The following is a 15,388-nucleotide window of genomic DNA, read 5'->3' as shown; positions in this document are numbered from 1 at the left end:
CTAACAGGGGAAGAAAAACCACATGGACAAGTCTTTGCTCTCTAGGAGAGCTCTAGTGAACTTCACTCTGTCACGAACATTCTTGATTCATATGGAGACACCCCTGTGTGCGAAGCTGCGTACCCAACATGGGGGCACAGAGAGCCTGATTCTCTCTGTGTAGCTTTAAAGATGTCGTTCAAAAAACACCTTGAAAATCCATACAATGCTCTTCCTTACCCGTGACAGAGTTCTCATTGCTGTAGCCCTTGGCAGTTTTTAGAAATCCGCACCCAAACCCTTCTCCAAGTAGTCCTGGGTCCTAGTTCTGAGGAACATGCAATGGCGGAGCTGAGGCCAGTAAGGCACCAGTCAGGTCTCACACACTCTGGCAGCCTGATCGTCCAGGGACAGTAAGCCCTCTTTTTCCCTGCAGGAGGCTCACTTGACTTCCCTTCTGTGAGCTGCATTTCCCAGCCTGGGGGAAAAGAGGTCCCTGGAGATCTTTTCTCAGGGGCTCCTTCCCCGGAGCTGGGGAGGACCTTGAGGACCCAACTCACAGGGGAAGGCAAAAGCACATGGACAGGTCTATGCTCTGTAGGAGAGCTCTAGTGAACCTCATCTCTCAGGAACATTCTGGCCTCCTATAGAGACACCTCTGTATGTGAAGCTACACACCCAACATAGGGGCAAATGGAGCCTGATTCTCCCCGTGGGGTGCTGATGCTTTGTGGCAAAGCACCTGCTTGATAATCCATCCACTTAGGCTTCCCTCGCCTTGACAGAGGTCCCATTGCTGTAGCCCTTGGCAGTTTGGAAAGAAGAAGACCCTTACCCTTCATAAAGTAGGCCTTTGTCCTAGTTTGAATGGAAAGGTAATAGCTGAGCTGAGGCCAATAAGGTGCCTGCCAAGTCTGACATACTCCCGTAGCCTTCACCTTCATGGAAAATAACTCTAGAATCTGGGAATGTCTTTGCAAGGCTGGCAAAGGGCAGTCAGGAACCAGCACCCTGCCTCTGGAATTACCGACTTCTGAGCAGGTCTGGAGGTCTCCTTTAGGAGAAGCTAACCCATTCTTTCCAAATAGAGGCTTCCAAACAGGCCAGTTGGCTGCCTCTTCGCGCCCGAAGGAGGCCTGCTTTTCTCGCATCCTATGAAGCCCTGTTCCCAGCCTCTGGGAAAAGCGGATCTTGAAGATATTTTCTCAGGGGTTGTTTCCATGGAGCTGGGGCCGAGACCAGAGACCCAATCGCACAGGGGAAGGAAAACCACATGGACAAGTCTTTGCTCTCCAGGAGACCTCTAAGTGAAACTTACTGTGTCAGGAATGTTCTTGACTCCTATGGAGACACCCCTGTGTGTGAAGCTGCGTACCCAACAAGGGGGCACACAGGGCCTGATTCTCTCTTTGCAGCTTTGAAGCTGTCGTTCAAACAACAGCTTGAGAATCCATAGAATGCTCTCCCTTACCTCTGAGAGACTTCTCATTGCTGTAGCCTTTGGCAGTTTTTACAAATCCGCACCCAAACCCTTCTCCAAGTAGGCCTGGGTCCTGGTTTGGATGGCCATGCAATGGCGGAGCTGAGGCCAGTAAGGCACCAGTCAGGTGTCACACACTCTGTCAGCCTGCTCCTCCAGGGACAGTAAGGCCTATTTTTCCCTGCAGGAGGCTCGCTTGCCTTGCCTCCTGTGAACTGCGTTTCCCAGCCTGGGCAAAAAGCGGTTCCTGGAGACCTTTTCTCAGGGGCTCTATCCCCAGAGCTGGGGTGGACCTCGGGGACCCATCTCACAGGGGAAGGAAAAACCACATGGACAGGTCTATGCTCTGTAGGAGACGTTAGTGTGTCTCATCTCTTAGGAACATTCTTGGCTCGTACAGAGACACCTCTGTGTGTAAAGCTACACACCGAACATAGGGGCACAGGGAGCCTGATTCTCTCCGTGGGGTACTGATGCTTTGTGGCAAAGCACCTGTTTGAGAATCCATCCGCTTACGCTTCCCTCGCCTTGACAGAGGTCTCATTGCTGTGTCTCTTGGCAGTTGGGAAAGAAGTAGACCCTTACCCTTCACCAAGTAGGCCCTGATCCTAGTTTGAAAGGAAAGGCAATAGCTGAGCTGAGGCCAGTAAGGCACCCGTCAACTCTGACATATTCCCGATGCCTGCTCCTTCATGGAAAATATTGCTAGAATCTAGGAATGTCTTTGCAAGGCTGGCAAAGGGCAGTCAGGAACCTCGACCCTGCCTCTGGAATTTCTATCTTCTGAGCAGATCTGGAGGTCTCCTTCTGGAGAAGCTAACCCATTCCTTGCAAATAGAGGCTTCTAAACAGGCCGGTTGGCTGCCTCTTCTTGCCTGAAGGAGGCTTGCTTTTCCTGCCTCCTATGATCCCTGGTTCCCAGCATGGGGGAAAAGCAGATCTTGGAGATCTTTGCTCAGGGGTTGTTTCCACGGAGCTGGGGTTGTGCCCAGAGACCCACACATACAGGGGAAGGCAAAACCACATGAACAAGTCTTTGCTTTCTAAGAGAGCTCTAGTGAACCTCAGTCTTTGACGAACGTTCTTGGCTCCTATGCGGACACCTCTGTGTGTGAAACTGCGTACCCAACATGGCGGCAGAGAGCCTGATTCTCTCTGTGCAGGTTTAATGCTGTCGTTCAGAAAACAGCTTGAGAATCCATACAATTCTCGCCCTTACCTCTGAGAGAGTTCTCATTGCAGTAGCCCTTGGCAGTTTGTAGAAATCTGCACCTAAACCCTTCTCCAAGTAGGCCTGAGTCCCAGTTCGGAGGAACAAGCAATGGCGGAGCTAAGACCAGTATGGCACCAGTCAGTTTTCACACACTCTGGCAGCCTGCTCCTCCAGGGACAGTAAGGCTTCTTTTTCTCTGCAGGAGGCTCACTTGCCTTACTTCCTGTGAACAGCTTTTCCCAGCCTGGGCGAAAAGCGGTTCCTGGAGATCTTTTCTCAGAGGCTGTATTCTCGGAGCTGGGGCGGACCTCGGGGACCCAACTCACAGGGGAAGGCGAAACCACATGTACAGGTGAGCACTCTGTAGGAGAGCTCTTGTGAGCCTCATCTCTCAGGAACATTCTTGGCTCCTGTAGAGACACCACTGTGTGTGAATCTACACACCCCACATAGGGGCAAAGGGAGCCTGATTCTCTCCGTGGGGTGCTGATGCTTGGTGGCAAAGAACCTTCCTGATAATCCATCCGCTTATGCTTCCCTCGCATTTACGGAGGTCTCATTGCTGTAGCCCTCGGCAGTTTGGAAAGAAGAAGACCCTTACCCTTCATAAAGTAGGGCCTTGTCCTACTTTGAATGGAAAGGCAATAGCTCAGCTGAGGCCAATAAGGCGCCAGTCAAGTCTGACATATTCCCAAAGCCTGCTTCTTCAGGAAGATAACTGTAGAATCTAGGAATGTCTTTGCAAGGCTGGCAAAGGGCAGTCAGGACCCTGCACACTGCCTCTGGAATTACCGACTTCTGAACAGATCTGGAGGTCTCCCTTAGGGGAAGCTAACCCATTCTTCCAAATAGAGGCTTCCAAACGCAGGCCGCTTGGCTGCCTCTTGCTCTCTGAAGGAGGCCTGCTTTTCCCGCCTCCTATGAACCCCACATCCCAGCCTCTGGGAAAAGCGGATCTTGAAGATCTTTTCTCAGGGGTTGTTTCCACGGAGCTGGGGCAGAGCCTGGAGCCCCAAACGCACAGGGCAAGAAAAACCACATGGACAAGTCTTTGCTCTCTAGGAGAGCTCTAGTGAACCTCACTCTGTCAGGAACGTTCTTGTTTCCTATGGAGACACCCCTGTCTGTGAAGCTGTGTACCGAACATGGAGACACAGAGTCTGATTCTCTCTGTGCAGCTTTGAAGCTGTCGTTCAAACAACAGCTTGAAAATCCATACAATGCTCTTCCTTACCCGTGACACAGTTCTCATTGCTATACCCCTTGGCAGTATTTAGAAATCCATACCCAAACCCTTCTCCTAGTAGGCCTGGGTCCTAGTTCGGAGGAACATGCAATGGCGGAGCTGAGGCCACTAAGGCACCAGTCAGGTCTCACACACTCTTGCAGCCTGATCGTCCAGGGACACTAAGGCCTGTTTTGCCTTGCAGGAGGCTCGCTTGTGTTACCTCCTGTGAACTGCGTTTGCCAGCCTGCGGGAATAGCGGTCCCTGGAGATCTTTTCTCAGGGGCTCCTTCCCCTGAGCTGGGGCGGACCTCGGGGACCCAACTCACAGGGCAAGGCAAAACCATATGGACAGGTCTATGCTCTGTAGCAGACTTCTAGTGAACCTCATCTCTCAGGAACATTCTTGGCTCCTATAGAGAAACTTCTGTGTGTGAAGCTGCGTACCTAACATAGGGGCACAGAGAGCCTGATTTTCTCAGTTCATTTTGACCCTGTCGTTCAGAAAACAGCTTGAGAATCCATAAAATGCTCTCCCTTACCGCTGAGAGAATTCTCACTGCTGTAGCCCTTGGCACTTTGTAGAAATCCGCAGCCAAACGCTTCTCCAAATAGGCCTGGGTCCTAGTTCGGAGGAACAGGCAATGGTGGAACTGAGGCCAGTAAGGCAACAGTCAGGTTTCACACACTCTGGCAGCCTGCTCCTCCAGGGACAGTAAGGCCTCTTTTTCTCCGCAGGAGATTCGCTTGCCTTACTTCCTGTGAACAGCGTTTCCCAGCCTCAGTGAAGCGGTTCCTGGAGATCTTTTCTCAGGGACAGTTTCCCCGGAGGTGTGGCGGACCTCGGGGACCCAACTCACAGGGGAAGGAAAAACCACATGGACAGGTCTATGCTCTGTAGGAGAGGTTTAGTGAACCTAATCTCTCAGGAACATTCTTGGCTCCTATAGGGACAACTCTGTGTGTGAAGCTACACTCCCAACATTGGGGAACAGGGATCTTGGTTCTCTCCGTGGGGTGCTGATGCTTTGTAGCAAAGCACCTGCTTGAGAATCCGTCCTCTTAGGCTTCCCTCGCCTTGACAGAGGTCTCATTGCTGTAGCCCTTGGCAGTTTCAAAGAAGAAGACCCTTACCCTTCATAAAGTAGGCCCTTGTCCTAGTTTGAATGGAAAGGCAATAGCTGAGCTGAGGCCAATAAGGAGCCAGTCCCCTCTGACACATTCCCGAAGCCTGCTCCTTCATGGAATATAACTCTAGAATGTTGGAATGTCTTTTCAAGGCTGGCAAAGGGCAGTCAGGAACCAGCACCCTGCCTCTGGAATTACCGACTTCTGAGCAGATCTGGAGGTCTCCTTTAGGAGAAGCTAACCCATTCCTTCTAAATAGAGGCTTCAAAACACAGGCAGGTTGGCTGCCTTTCGTGCCCGAAGGAGGCTTGCTTTCCTCTCCTCCTATGAACTCCAGTTCCCAGCCTCTGGGAAAAGCGTATCTTGAAGATATTTTCTCAGGGGTTGTTTCCACGGAGCTGGGGCCGAGCCCGGGGCCCAAAGGCACAGGGGAAGGCAAGACCACATGGACAGGTCTATGGTCTGTAGCAGACCTCTAGTGAACCTCATCTCTCAGGAGCATTCTTGGCTCCTATAGAGACACCTCTGTGTGTGAAGCTGCGTACCTAACATAGGGGCACGGAGAGCCTGATTCTCTCTGTTCATTTTGACGCTGTCTTTCAGAAAACAGCTTGAGAATCCATAAAATGCTCTCCCTTACCACCGAGAGAATTCTCACTGCTGTAGCCCTTGGCACTTTGTACAAATCTGCACCCAAACGCTTTTCCAAGTAGGCCTGGGTGCTAGCTCGGATGAACAGGCAATGGCGGAGCTGAGGCCAGTAAGGCAACAGTCAGGTTTCACACACTCTGGCAGCCTGCTCCTCCAGGGACTGTAAGGCCTCTTTTACTCTGCAGGAGATTCGCTTGCCTTACTTCCTGTGAACAGCATTTCCCAGCCTCGGCGAAGCGGTTGCTGGAGATCTTTTCTCAGGGACAGTTTCCCCGGAGGTGTGGCGGACCTCGGGGACCCAACTCACAGGGGAAGGCAAAACCACATTGACAGGTCTATGCTCTGTAGGAGAGGTTTAGTGAACCTAATCTCTCAGGAACATTCTTGGCTCCTGTAGAGACAACTCTGTGTGTGAAGCTACACTCCCAACATTGGTGCACAGGGAGCTTGATTCTCTCCGTGGGGTGCTGATGCTTTGTGGCAAAGCACCTGCTTGAGAATCCATCCTCTTAGGCTTCCCTCACCTTGACAGAGGTCTCATTGCTGTAGCCCTTGGCAGTTTGCAAAGAAGAAGACCCTTACCCTTCATAAAGTAGGGCCTTGTCCTAGTTTGAATGGAAAGGCAATAGCTGAGCTGAGGTCAATAAGGAGCCAGTCCCGTCTGACACATTCCCGAAGCCTGCTCCTTCATGGAAAATAACTCTAGAATCTAGGAATATCTTTGCAAGGCTAGCAAAGGGCAGTCAGGAACCAGTACCCTGCCTCTGGAATTACCGACTTCTGAGCAGATCTGGAGGTCTCCTTTAGGAGAAGCTAACCCATTCCTTCCAAATAGAGGCTTCAAAACAGAGGCAGGTGGGCTGCCTTTTTGTTCCCGATGGAGGCGTGCTTTTCTCTCCTCCTACGAACCCCGGTTCCCAGACACTGGGAAAAGTGGATCTTGAAGATATTTTCTCAGGGGTTGTTTCCACGGAGCTGGGGCCGAGCCTGGAGACCCAAAGGCACAGGGGAAGGCAAGACCACATGGACAAGCCTTTGCTCTTTAGTATAGCTCTAATGAACCTCACTCTGTCAGGATCTTTCTTGATTCCTACGGAGACACACCTGTGTGTGAAGCTGCGGCCACAGAGAGCCTGATTCCCTCCGTTTACCGCTGAGTCTGCATTGCCAAGCAACAGCTTGGGAACGCAGCCTGGGGCGCTTCCCTTCCCTCGGACAGAGCTCTCCTTGCGGTAGGCCTTGGTAGTTTGCATACAATGGGGCCCTAAGCCCTCTGCAAGTTGGCCTGGCTCCTAGGTCCAAAGGGCAGGCCAGAGCGGAGCTGAGGCTGTCAGGCTCCAGACACATCTCCCATACTCCTACATCCTGCTCCTACCCGGGCGTGAACGCTAGAAGCTGGGAAGGTACCTGGACCGTGCAGGGGCGGGGCGAACGCGGGCGGCGTGGGGCGGGGGTCGGCTTCTGGCGGGGGTGGGGGCGGGCTTCCCAGTTGTGCTCTCGGAGGTGGACACTGAGGCTGAAAACGCGCCGGGAGCGCACCCGGGACTGGGTAAACCCAGGCTGCGGGGGTCGAGATTCAGATGGCTTTGGGTGGGGGTTGGTCCCAGTTGTGCTCCCGGGGGTCGCCACTGCGGCTGGGAACGTGCAGGGAGCGCGGCAGGGGCGGGGCTAACCCTGGCGGAGCGGGGCGGGGTCGGCTCATGGGGGGGATGGGGAGGGGTTCCCAGTTGCGCTCTCGGGGGTTGCAACTGCGGCTGGGAACGCCCATTTCGTCCGCTCCTGGGTCCCCAAGGATCGCCATCCCGTGGGTGCAGCGGAGGGCTGCGGACCACAGGTAAGGGAACTGGGACTGCGTGGAGCAGGGAACCAAGTATTCCACCGTCTGTTGGCACATTCTCGGAGCTCCCCAACCTGGCGGTCGCAGAAAGGCCTTGCCTTTGGGGTCAAGGCCTTTACCGCTCCACCCCTCTGCTGAAAAATCTCAGAGTCTGCGCGGTTTTTCCAAGCAGCCTAGTGTCCGCTGGAAGTCCAAGGGACAGAACACTGAACTCTGGCCGGCTGGCCCAGCCCTGCTTCTGGCACTTTGTAAGCCAGCGGGCCCTTGAGCACCTGCTGGGATGGGAAAGGGAAGGGTCCATGGATTGCACCCTAGAAACTTAGTAGGGTGCATGGATTTCAAACCCTGGTGGCCGCCCAGGCAGCAAAGAAGGGGGGAGGGCACCTTGCTGCCCTATCATGGCAGAATCTGTGGTTGTCCAGATGCGTGGGCCTTTTCATGAGGACCCTGTGCAATAAAAGTTTGGTGTTTTGGAACTGAATAATTAGAACGTGTAAAAGCTTTAAATTATGTGGTGGTGTAATTAAAAAACAAAACAAAACAAAACCAAGCTCCAAGTGTTTTGCAAATGGAGGTTTAAATATTGAAGGACTGTATTCCTTGCACTGTGGCATTCTATCAAGAAGTGTGCAGGATTTTTTTTTTTTAAGAAAAGTGTTCGAAGTGAGGGAAACAGGAAACCCAGAGGTGCCCCTGTATTTTGGGGAAGGCCTTAGGAGGTCACTTGGAAATGCTGCTGGCTGTGCGGGAGGGCGGCAGATGGGCTGTGCAGGCTTGTCCTTTGCATGGATGTTCTTGTGTGTGGAAACCCAGCTCGGAGCCATCTCCTGATGTGTAAGAATTTCGCAGACAAACCTTGAGCTAAGCAATGCATTTTTTCCTAAGAAAATGTTTGTCTTAAGCGATGTAAATATCCTATGTATTTCCGCTAGACTCTGGCTTCAGGTCGGTTCCCCCAAAAGGCTCAGAAGCGATTTGAACAAAACAGCATGTTTTCCTCCTAGCTTGTTCTCCTTATCTATGTTAAGGAAATGATATATTTGCCTGCAATACTGCCTTTCTTCAAGATTCATGTCAATCAAGTTTTGGCCCGGGATGACTCACCTGCTGCCAATATTATCTCAATGCATGTCGTGGGGGAGGGGCCTGGTGCCATTCCCTGAAACAGTTCCTTTCTTTCCTTAGCTGACTGCTAGTGCCTGTAGAATATCTGGCTAAAGACCAGCAGGGGGTACTCTTACTACCCCCCCCACCCCGCCTCGAGTCTAAGTCAGCAGCTTTCTCTATCTCTTTAATACTTTAATAACACTTGATGACACAAAAGCTCTGAGCGATCAAATCATATCAAATCTTCATTTCAGATTGAAGATGCATTCCATGGTATTGCCATCTTAAGTCTTTCCATCGTTATGGAATATCTGTCCATGTATTCAGGATAGTTTTCAGCCAGGGTGTATAATTTCCAGTGTGCCAGTCTTGTCATCCTCGTTACATCCATGGCAAAGTGTTTTATTCATGTTGATATTATTGAAAGGGAATTTTTTTAAATTCCTTTTCAGATTATTATCTGCTAATGTATACAGATAAAACTGTGTAATCATTCATTTTTATCAGTTTGGACAGCTTGATAGTTGTCTTTAATTTCTTTACTTTCTGACACTTTAAGATTATCCTGGGACACATATGTAATGCCTCACCCCTAAATTCAGACATGTGTTCAAAGAACTTCTGTCCTTTTATTTATTTATTTATTTATTCTTTAACATTGAAATCGTTTTGACTATGCTGGGTGTTTGTTGCTAGATGGAAGTAGCTAGGACCTCTGGACTGCAGTCTCTCATCTCTTGCTGACCTCTTGTTGACCTCTGCAGAATCCTGGTAGGTGGGAGCTTGTTAGTTCCTTGTTCCTTATCAGAACCTCCTGTGGTAAGTGTTTTTCTCTTCTCTGTTGCCTGGTAAGGGTGGGTGGTCATGGGCATCCCAAAGTTGGCTAGAAGTCAATTATTTAGGCAGGCTTGTGCATAGATATGGGAGAAGGCAATGGCACCCCACTCCTGGAAAATCCCAAGGACGGAGGAGCCTGGTAGGCTGCAGTCCATGGGGTGGCTAAGAGTCGGACACCACTGAGTGACTTCATTTTCACTTTTCACTTTCATGCATAGGAGGAGGAAATGGCAACCCACTCCAGTGTTCTTGCCTAGAGAACCCCAGGGACTGCGGGGCCTGGTGAGCTGCCATCTATGGCGTGGCACAGGGTTGGCCTCAACTGAACCACTTAGCAGCTGCAGCAGCAGCAGCAGCAGTGCATAGATATCAAAGGGGATGAGAACAGTCAGGTAGGATCACATATGTCATCGTGAAACAATACTTCTCCTCTTAGCCAAAGCTAATGAAAGATTTCTGTTCTAGGTCAACCTAGAAGAGATCACTTAAGAGGTAAAGAAACTTAAACTCCATTAGCAAAGGCAGTTCAACATCTCAAGAAAACTTGTGCTAGGCACAAAACTCTTTTCTGGGGGCCTACTTTCCCTACAACCTCCTTATCCCATTCTGTACCCATTCCTTTGCTTCTCCCGTCCTGAAAATGCCACCTGTAAGACAGAACTACTTCGTTTTCCTTCTTAAAGTGTGATTGCATTCCATACATTCTTTTAAGAACAAGTCATACCTTTCCCTTCAGCAACCAAGAACTGACTCTTATATTGGCATTTGATAGATTGGTGAGCATACCTATCAGTGATAATAGCGCCCACCCCGCTTCCTGCAAGAACAGAACAAAACAAAACAAAAAAATTGCTTTCTTACATTTAATATGTTCAGATGGTGCCAGTCACTATTCATGCAGAGTCAAAAATCTCTTTTGTTTCTGTGTAAAAGGGAGGTCCTTTCAAGTCGTGAATGTTTAAGAAGTTTCATTTATTTGGAAGTGACCTAGCTATTCAATACACTGTCGTCACTTAGTTTAGCACCAGGATAGAAACTCAGGTAACCAAAACACCTGGAGGAACGATTGTAAGTTCAGTTCAGTTCAGTTGCTCAGTCGAGTCTGACTCTTTGGGACCCCGTGGCCTGCAGGACGCCAGGCTTCCGTGTCCATCAACAACTCCAGGGGCTTGCTCAAACTCATGTCCATCGAGTCAGTGATGCCATCCAACCATCTTATCCTCTGTCATCCCCTTCTCCTCTGCCTTCAATCAAGACTATGAGAGGCAGATATTTTAGAGTATAATTATTGTTAAGAGTTTATCTAAAAGCTCATATCACATTTACATTTTTTACATTGGTTGTTGCTGTTTCCAGGTACTTTCTTGCTGACAAGCTTGTGACACATATAACAATAGAGCAATTTTTACCTCAAAAGAAACCTAGGCACTATGAACATGTTGTGCTTAATGTTGCTGACTCTTAGACATGTCTATAGTGGAGGAGCAAAACCAAAAATACTAGATATTTAATATTGACTAGTTCCCAGTTCACGGGACTCTGACATTCATTTAGGTCAATGTTTTCTTGTATTTCCAGCAGTTTGATTTGGAAGGGCTGCCTTGTCTTGAGACCATTGAAATCAGAACACAGAACTTGAGCAATATTATCAAAAAACACAAGGCTCACACTGACATATACCTTAATCCAGACAGACAGACAAGACATCTTCCAGTTTTCCGCCTGAGATTTAAAATATTTCTTTGAGCCGTTTTCCTGGGAAGTGGGGGGGGGGGGAGTGGGGGTGGCAGCGAGGCAGGCTTGGGTAACAAGCTAATTGTTGGTCATTGCATATGAAAAGAACCAGCTTTCCGGGTTCCAAGGAAAAAAGCTTCCTTGGTACCCAATTTTTTTTGGATCTATAGACTCTCATGGCCCTCCTAGGTCAGGACATCTTTCCTTTCTGTAGTCCTCGTTTTATCCCTAAATCATAGACAGCTTGGATTGTCTCTGTGGGGTGGATGTATTGTCCTCGTGTTTGACCTGGTGGCAGTAGCAAGGTCCGAGAGCCTCTCCTGGAACCGGGCGTGGGGACGGGGCTCACCGGGAGCCCCTGGTGGAAGTGGGCAACGCGCCGTGAGCGCGGCAGGGGCGGGGCGATCCCGGGCGGCGCGGGTCGGGGTTCTGGTCGGGAGGGGGTGGGGGGCGGTAACAGTTGTGCTCTCGGGGGTCCCCACTGCAGCTGGAAACGCACTGGGAGTGCGGCAGGGGCGGGGTGAACCGGGTGGCGCGGGGCGGGGTTCGGCTCCTGGCGGGGGTGGGGGAGGGCTTCCCAGTTGTGCTCTCGGTGGTGGCCACTGAGGCTGGAAACGCGCCGGGAGCGCACCCGGGGCGTGGTAAACCTGGGCTGCGCGGGTCGAGATTTAGATGGCTGTGGGTGGGGGTTCGGTCCCAGTTGTGCTCTCCGGGGTCGCCACTGCGGCTAGGAACGCCCATTTCCTACGCTCCTGTGTCCCCAAGGATCCACATCTAGTGGGTGCAGCGGAGGGCTGCGGGCCACAGGTCAGGGAACTGGGACTGCTTGGAGCAGGGAACCAAGTATTCCGCCCTCTGTTGGCACATTCTCGGAGCTCCCCAACCTGGCGGTTGCAGAAAGGCCTCGCCCTTGGTGTCAAGGCCTTTACCGCTCCACACCTTTGCTGAAAAATCTCAGTCTGCACGGTTTTCCCAAGCAGCCTAGTGTCCCCTGGAAGTCCAAGGGACAAAACCCTGAACTCTGGCCTGCTGGCCCAGCCCTGCTTCTGGCACTTTGTAGGCCAGCGGGCCCTGGAGCACCTGCTAGGATGAGAAAGGGAAGGGTCCGCGAATTGCACCCTAGAAAGTTAGTAGGGTGCATGGATTTCAAACCCTGGTGGCCGCCCAGGCAGCAAAGAAGTGGGGAGGGCACCTTGCTGCCCTTTCATGGCAGAATCTGTGGCTGTCCTGACGCGTGGGCCTTTTCATGGGGACCTTGTGCAATAAAAGTTTGGTGTTTTGGTACTGAATAATTAGAAATTGTAAAAAGTTTAAATTATGTGGTGGTGTAATTAAAAAACAAAACAAAACAAAACCAAGCCCCAAGTGTTTGGCACAGGGAGGTTTAAGTATTGAAGGCCTGTTTTCCTTGCACTGTGGCATTCTATCAAGAAGTGTGCAGGATTTTTTTTTTTTTAAGAAAAGTGTTTGAAGTGAGGGAAACAGGAAACCCAGAGGTGCCCCTGTATTTTGGGGAAGGCCTTAGGAGGTCACTTGGAAATGCTGCTGGCTGTGGGGGAGGGGGGCAGATGGGCTGTGCAGGCTTGTCCTTTGCATTCATGTTCTTGTGTGCAGAAACCCAGCTCGGAGCCATCTCCTGATGTGTAAGAATTTCGCAGACAAACCTTGAGCTAAGCAATGCATTTGTTCCTGAGGAAATGTTTGTCTTAAGCGATGTAAATATCCTATGTATATCTGCTGGACTCTGGGTTCAGGTCGGTTCCCCCAATAGGCTCAGAAGCGACTTGAACAAAACAGTATGTTTTCCTCGTACCTTGTTCTCCTAATCTATGTTAAGGAAATGATATATTTGCCTGGAATACTGCCTTTCTTCAAGATTCATGTCAATCAGTTTTTGGCCCAGGATGACTCATCTGCTGCCAATGTGACCTCAAGGCATGTCGTGGGGGAGGGGCCTGGTGCCATTCCCTGAGACAGTGCCTTTCTTTCCTTAGCTGACTGCTAGTGCCTGTAGAATATCTGGCTAGAGACCAGCAGGGCGTACACCCCGCCTCAAGTCTAAGTCAGCAGCTTTCTCTATCTCATTTATACTTTAATAACAATTGATGACACAAAAGCTCTGAGCGATCAAATCATATCAAATCTTCATTTCAGATTGAAGATGCATTCCATGGTATTGCCATCTTAAGTCTTTCCATTGTTATGGAATATCTGTCCATGTATTCAGGATAGTTTTCAGCCAGGGTGTATAATTTCCAGTGTGCCAGTCTTGTCATCCTCGTTACATCCATGGCAAAGTGTTGTATTCATGTTGACATTATTGAAAGGTAATTTTTTTTTAATTCCTTTTCAGATTATTATCTGCTAATATATACAGAAAAAACTGTGTAATCTTTCGTTTTTATCAGTTCGGACAGCTTGATAGTTGTCTTTAATTTCTTTCCTTTCTCATACTTTAAGATTTTCCGGGCACCGTACATGTACTGCCTCACCCCTAATCTCAGTCATGTGTTCATAGAACTTCTGTCCTTTATTTGTTTACTTATTTTTTGCAACATTGAATTCGTTTTGACTATGCTGGGTCTCTGCTGCAAGATGGAAGTTGCTAGGACCTCTGGACTGCAGTCTTCCATCTCTTACTGACCTCTTGTTGACCTCTGCAGAATCCTGGTTGGCGGGAGCTTGTTAGTTCCTTGTTCCTTACCAGGACCTCCTGTGGTAAGTGTTTTTCTCTTCTCTGTTGCCTGGTAAGGGTGGATGGTCATTGGCATCCCAAAGCTAGATAGAAGTCAATTATTTAGGCAGGCTTGTGCATAGATATGGGAGAAGGCAATGGCACCCCACTCCAGTACTCTTGCGTGGAAAATCCCATGGATGGAGGAGCCTGGTAGGCTGCAGTCCATGGGGTGGTTAAGAGTCAGACACCACTGAGCGACTTCACGTTCACTTTTCACTTTCATGCATGGGAGGAGGAAATGGCCACCCACTCCAGTGTTTTGCCTAGAGAACGCCAGGGACTGCGGGGCCTGGTGGGCTGCCGTCTATGGGGTCGCACAGAGTCGGACACGACTGAAACGACTTAGCAGCAGCAGCGGCGGCAGCAGCAGCAGAAGCAGTGCATCGATATCAAAAGGGCTGCAAACAGTCAGGAAGGATCACATATGTCACCGTGAAACACTACTTCTCCACTTAGCCAAAGCTAACAAAAGATTTCTGTTCTAGGTCAACCTAGAAGAGATCACTTAAGAGGTAAAGAAACTTAAACTCCATTAGCAAAGGCAGTTCGACATCTCAAGAAAACTTGTGCTAGGCACAGAACTCTTTTCTGGGGGTCCACTTTCCCTACAACCTCCTTATCCCATTCTGTACCCATTCCTTTGCTTCTCCCATCCTGAAACTGCCACCTGTAAGACAGAACTACTTCGTTTTCCTTCCTCAAGTGCCATTGCATTCCACATACTTTCTTGTAATAACAAGTCATACATTTCCCTTCAGCAACCAAGAACTGACTTTTATATTGGCATTGGCTATAGCCCGCCCCCCTCCCCCCACCCCCAAGAACAGAACAAAACAAAAGAAAACCTTTCTTACATTTAACATGTCAGGATGGTGCCAGACACTATTCATGGAGAGTCAAAAATCTCTTTTGTTTCTGTGTAAAAGGGAGGTCCTTTCAAGTCGTGAATGTTTCAGAACTTTCATTTATTTGGAAATGACCTAGCTATTCAATACACTGTCGTCACAAGGATAGAAACTCGGGTAACCAAAACACCTGGAGAAACGTTTGTTAGTTCAGTTCAGTTCAGTTGCTCAGTCGTGTCTGACTCTTTGGGACCCCGTGGCCTGAAGGACGCCACGCTTCCGTGTCCGTCACCAGCTCCAGGGGCTTGCTCAAACTCATGTCCATCGATTCAGTGATGCCATCCAACCATCGTATCCTCTGTCATCCCCTTCTCCTCTGCCTTCAATCAAGACTATGAGAGGCAGATATTTTAGAGTATAATTATTGTAAAGAGTTTGTCTAAAAGGTCATATCACATTTACATTTTTTACTTTTGTTGTTGTCGTTTCCAGGTAGTTTCTTGCTGACAAGCTTGTGACACATATAACAATAGAGCAATTTTTACCTCAAAAGAAACCTAGGCACTATGAACATGTTGTGCTTAATGTTGTTGACTCTTAGACATGTCTATAATG

Source organism: Bubalus kerabau, unplaced genomic scaffold (genome assembly GCF_029407905.1).
Source record: "Bubalus kerabau isolate K-KA32 ecotype Philippines breed swamp buffalo unplaced genomic scaffold, PCC_UOA_SB_1v2 scaffold_31, whole genome shotgun sequence".
NCBI classification, from domain to species: Eukaryota; Metazoa; Chordata; class Mammalia; order Artiodactyla; family Bovidae; genus Bubalus; species Bubalus kerabau.
This window is presented reverse-complemented; position numbering follows the sequence as displayed.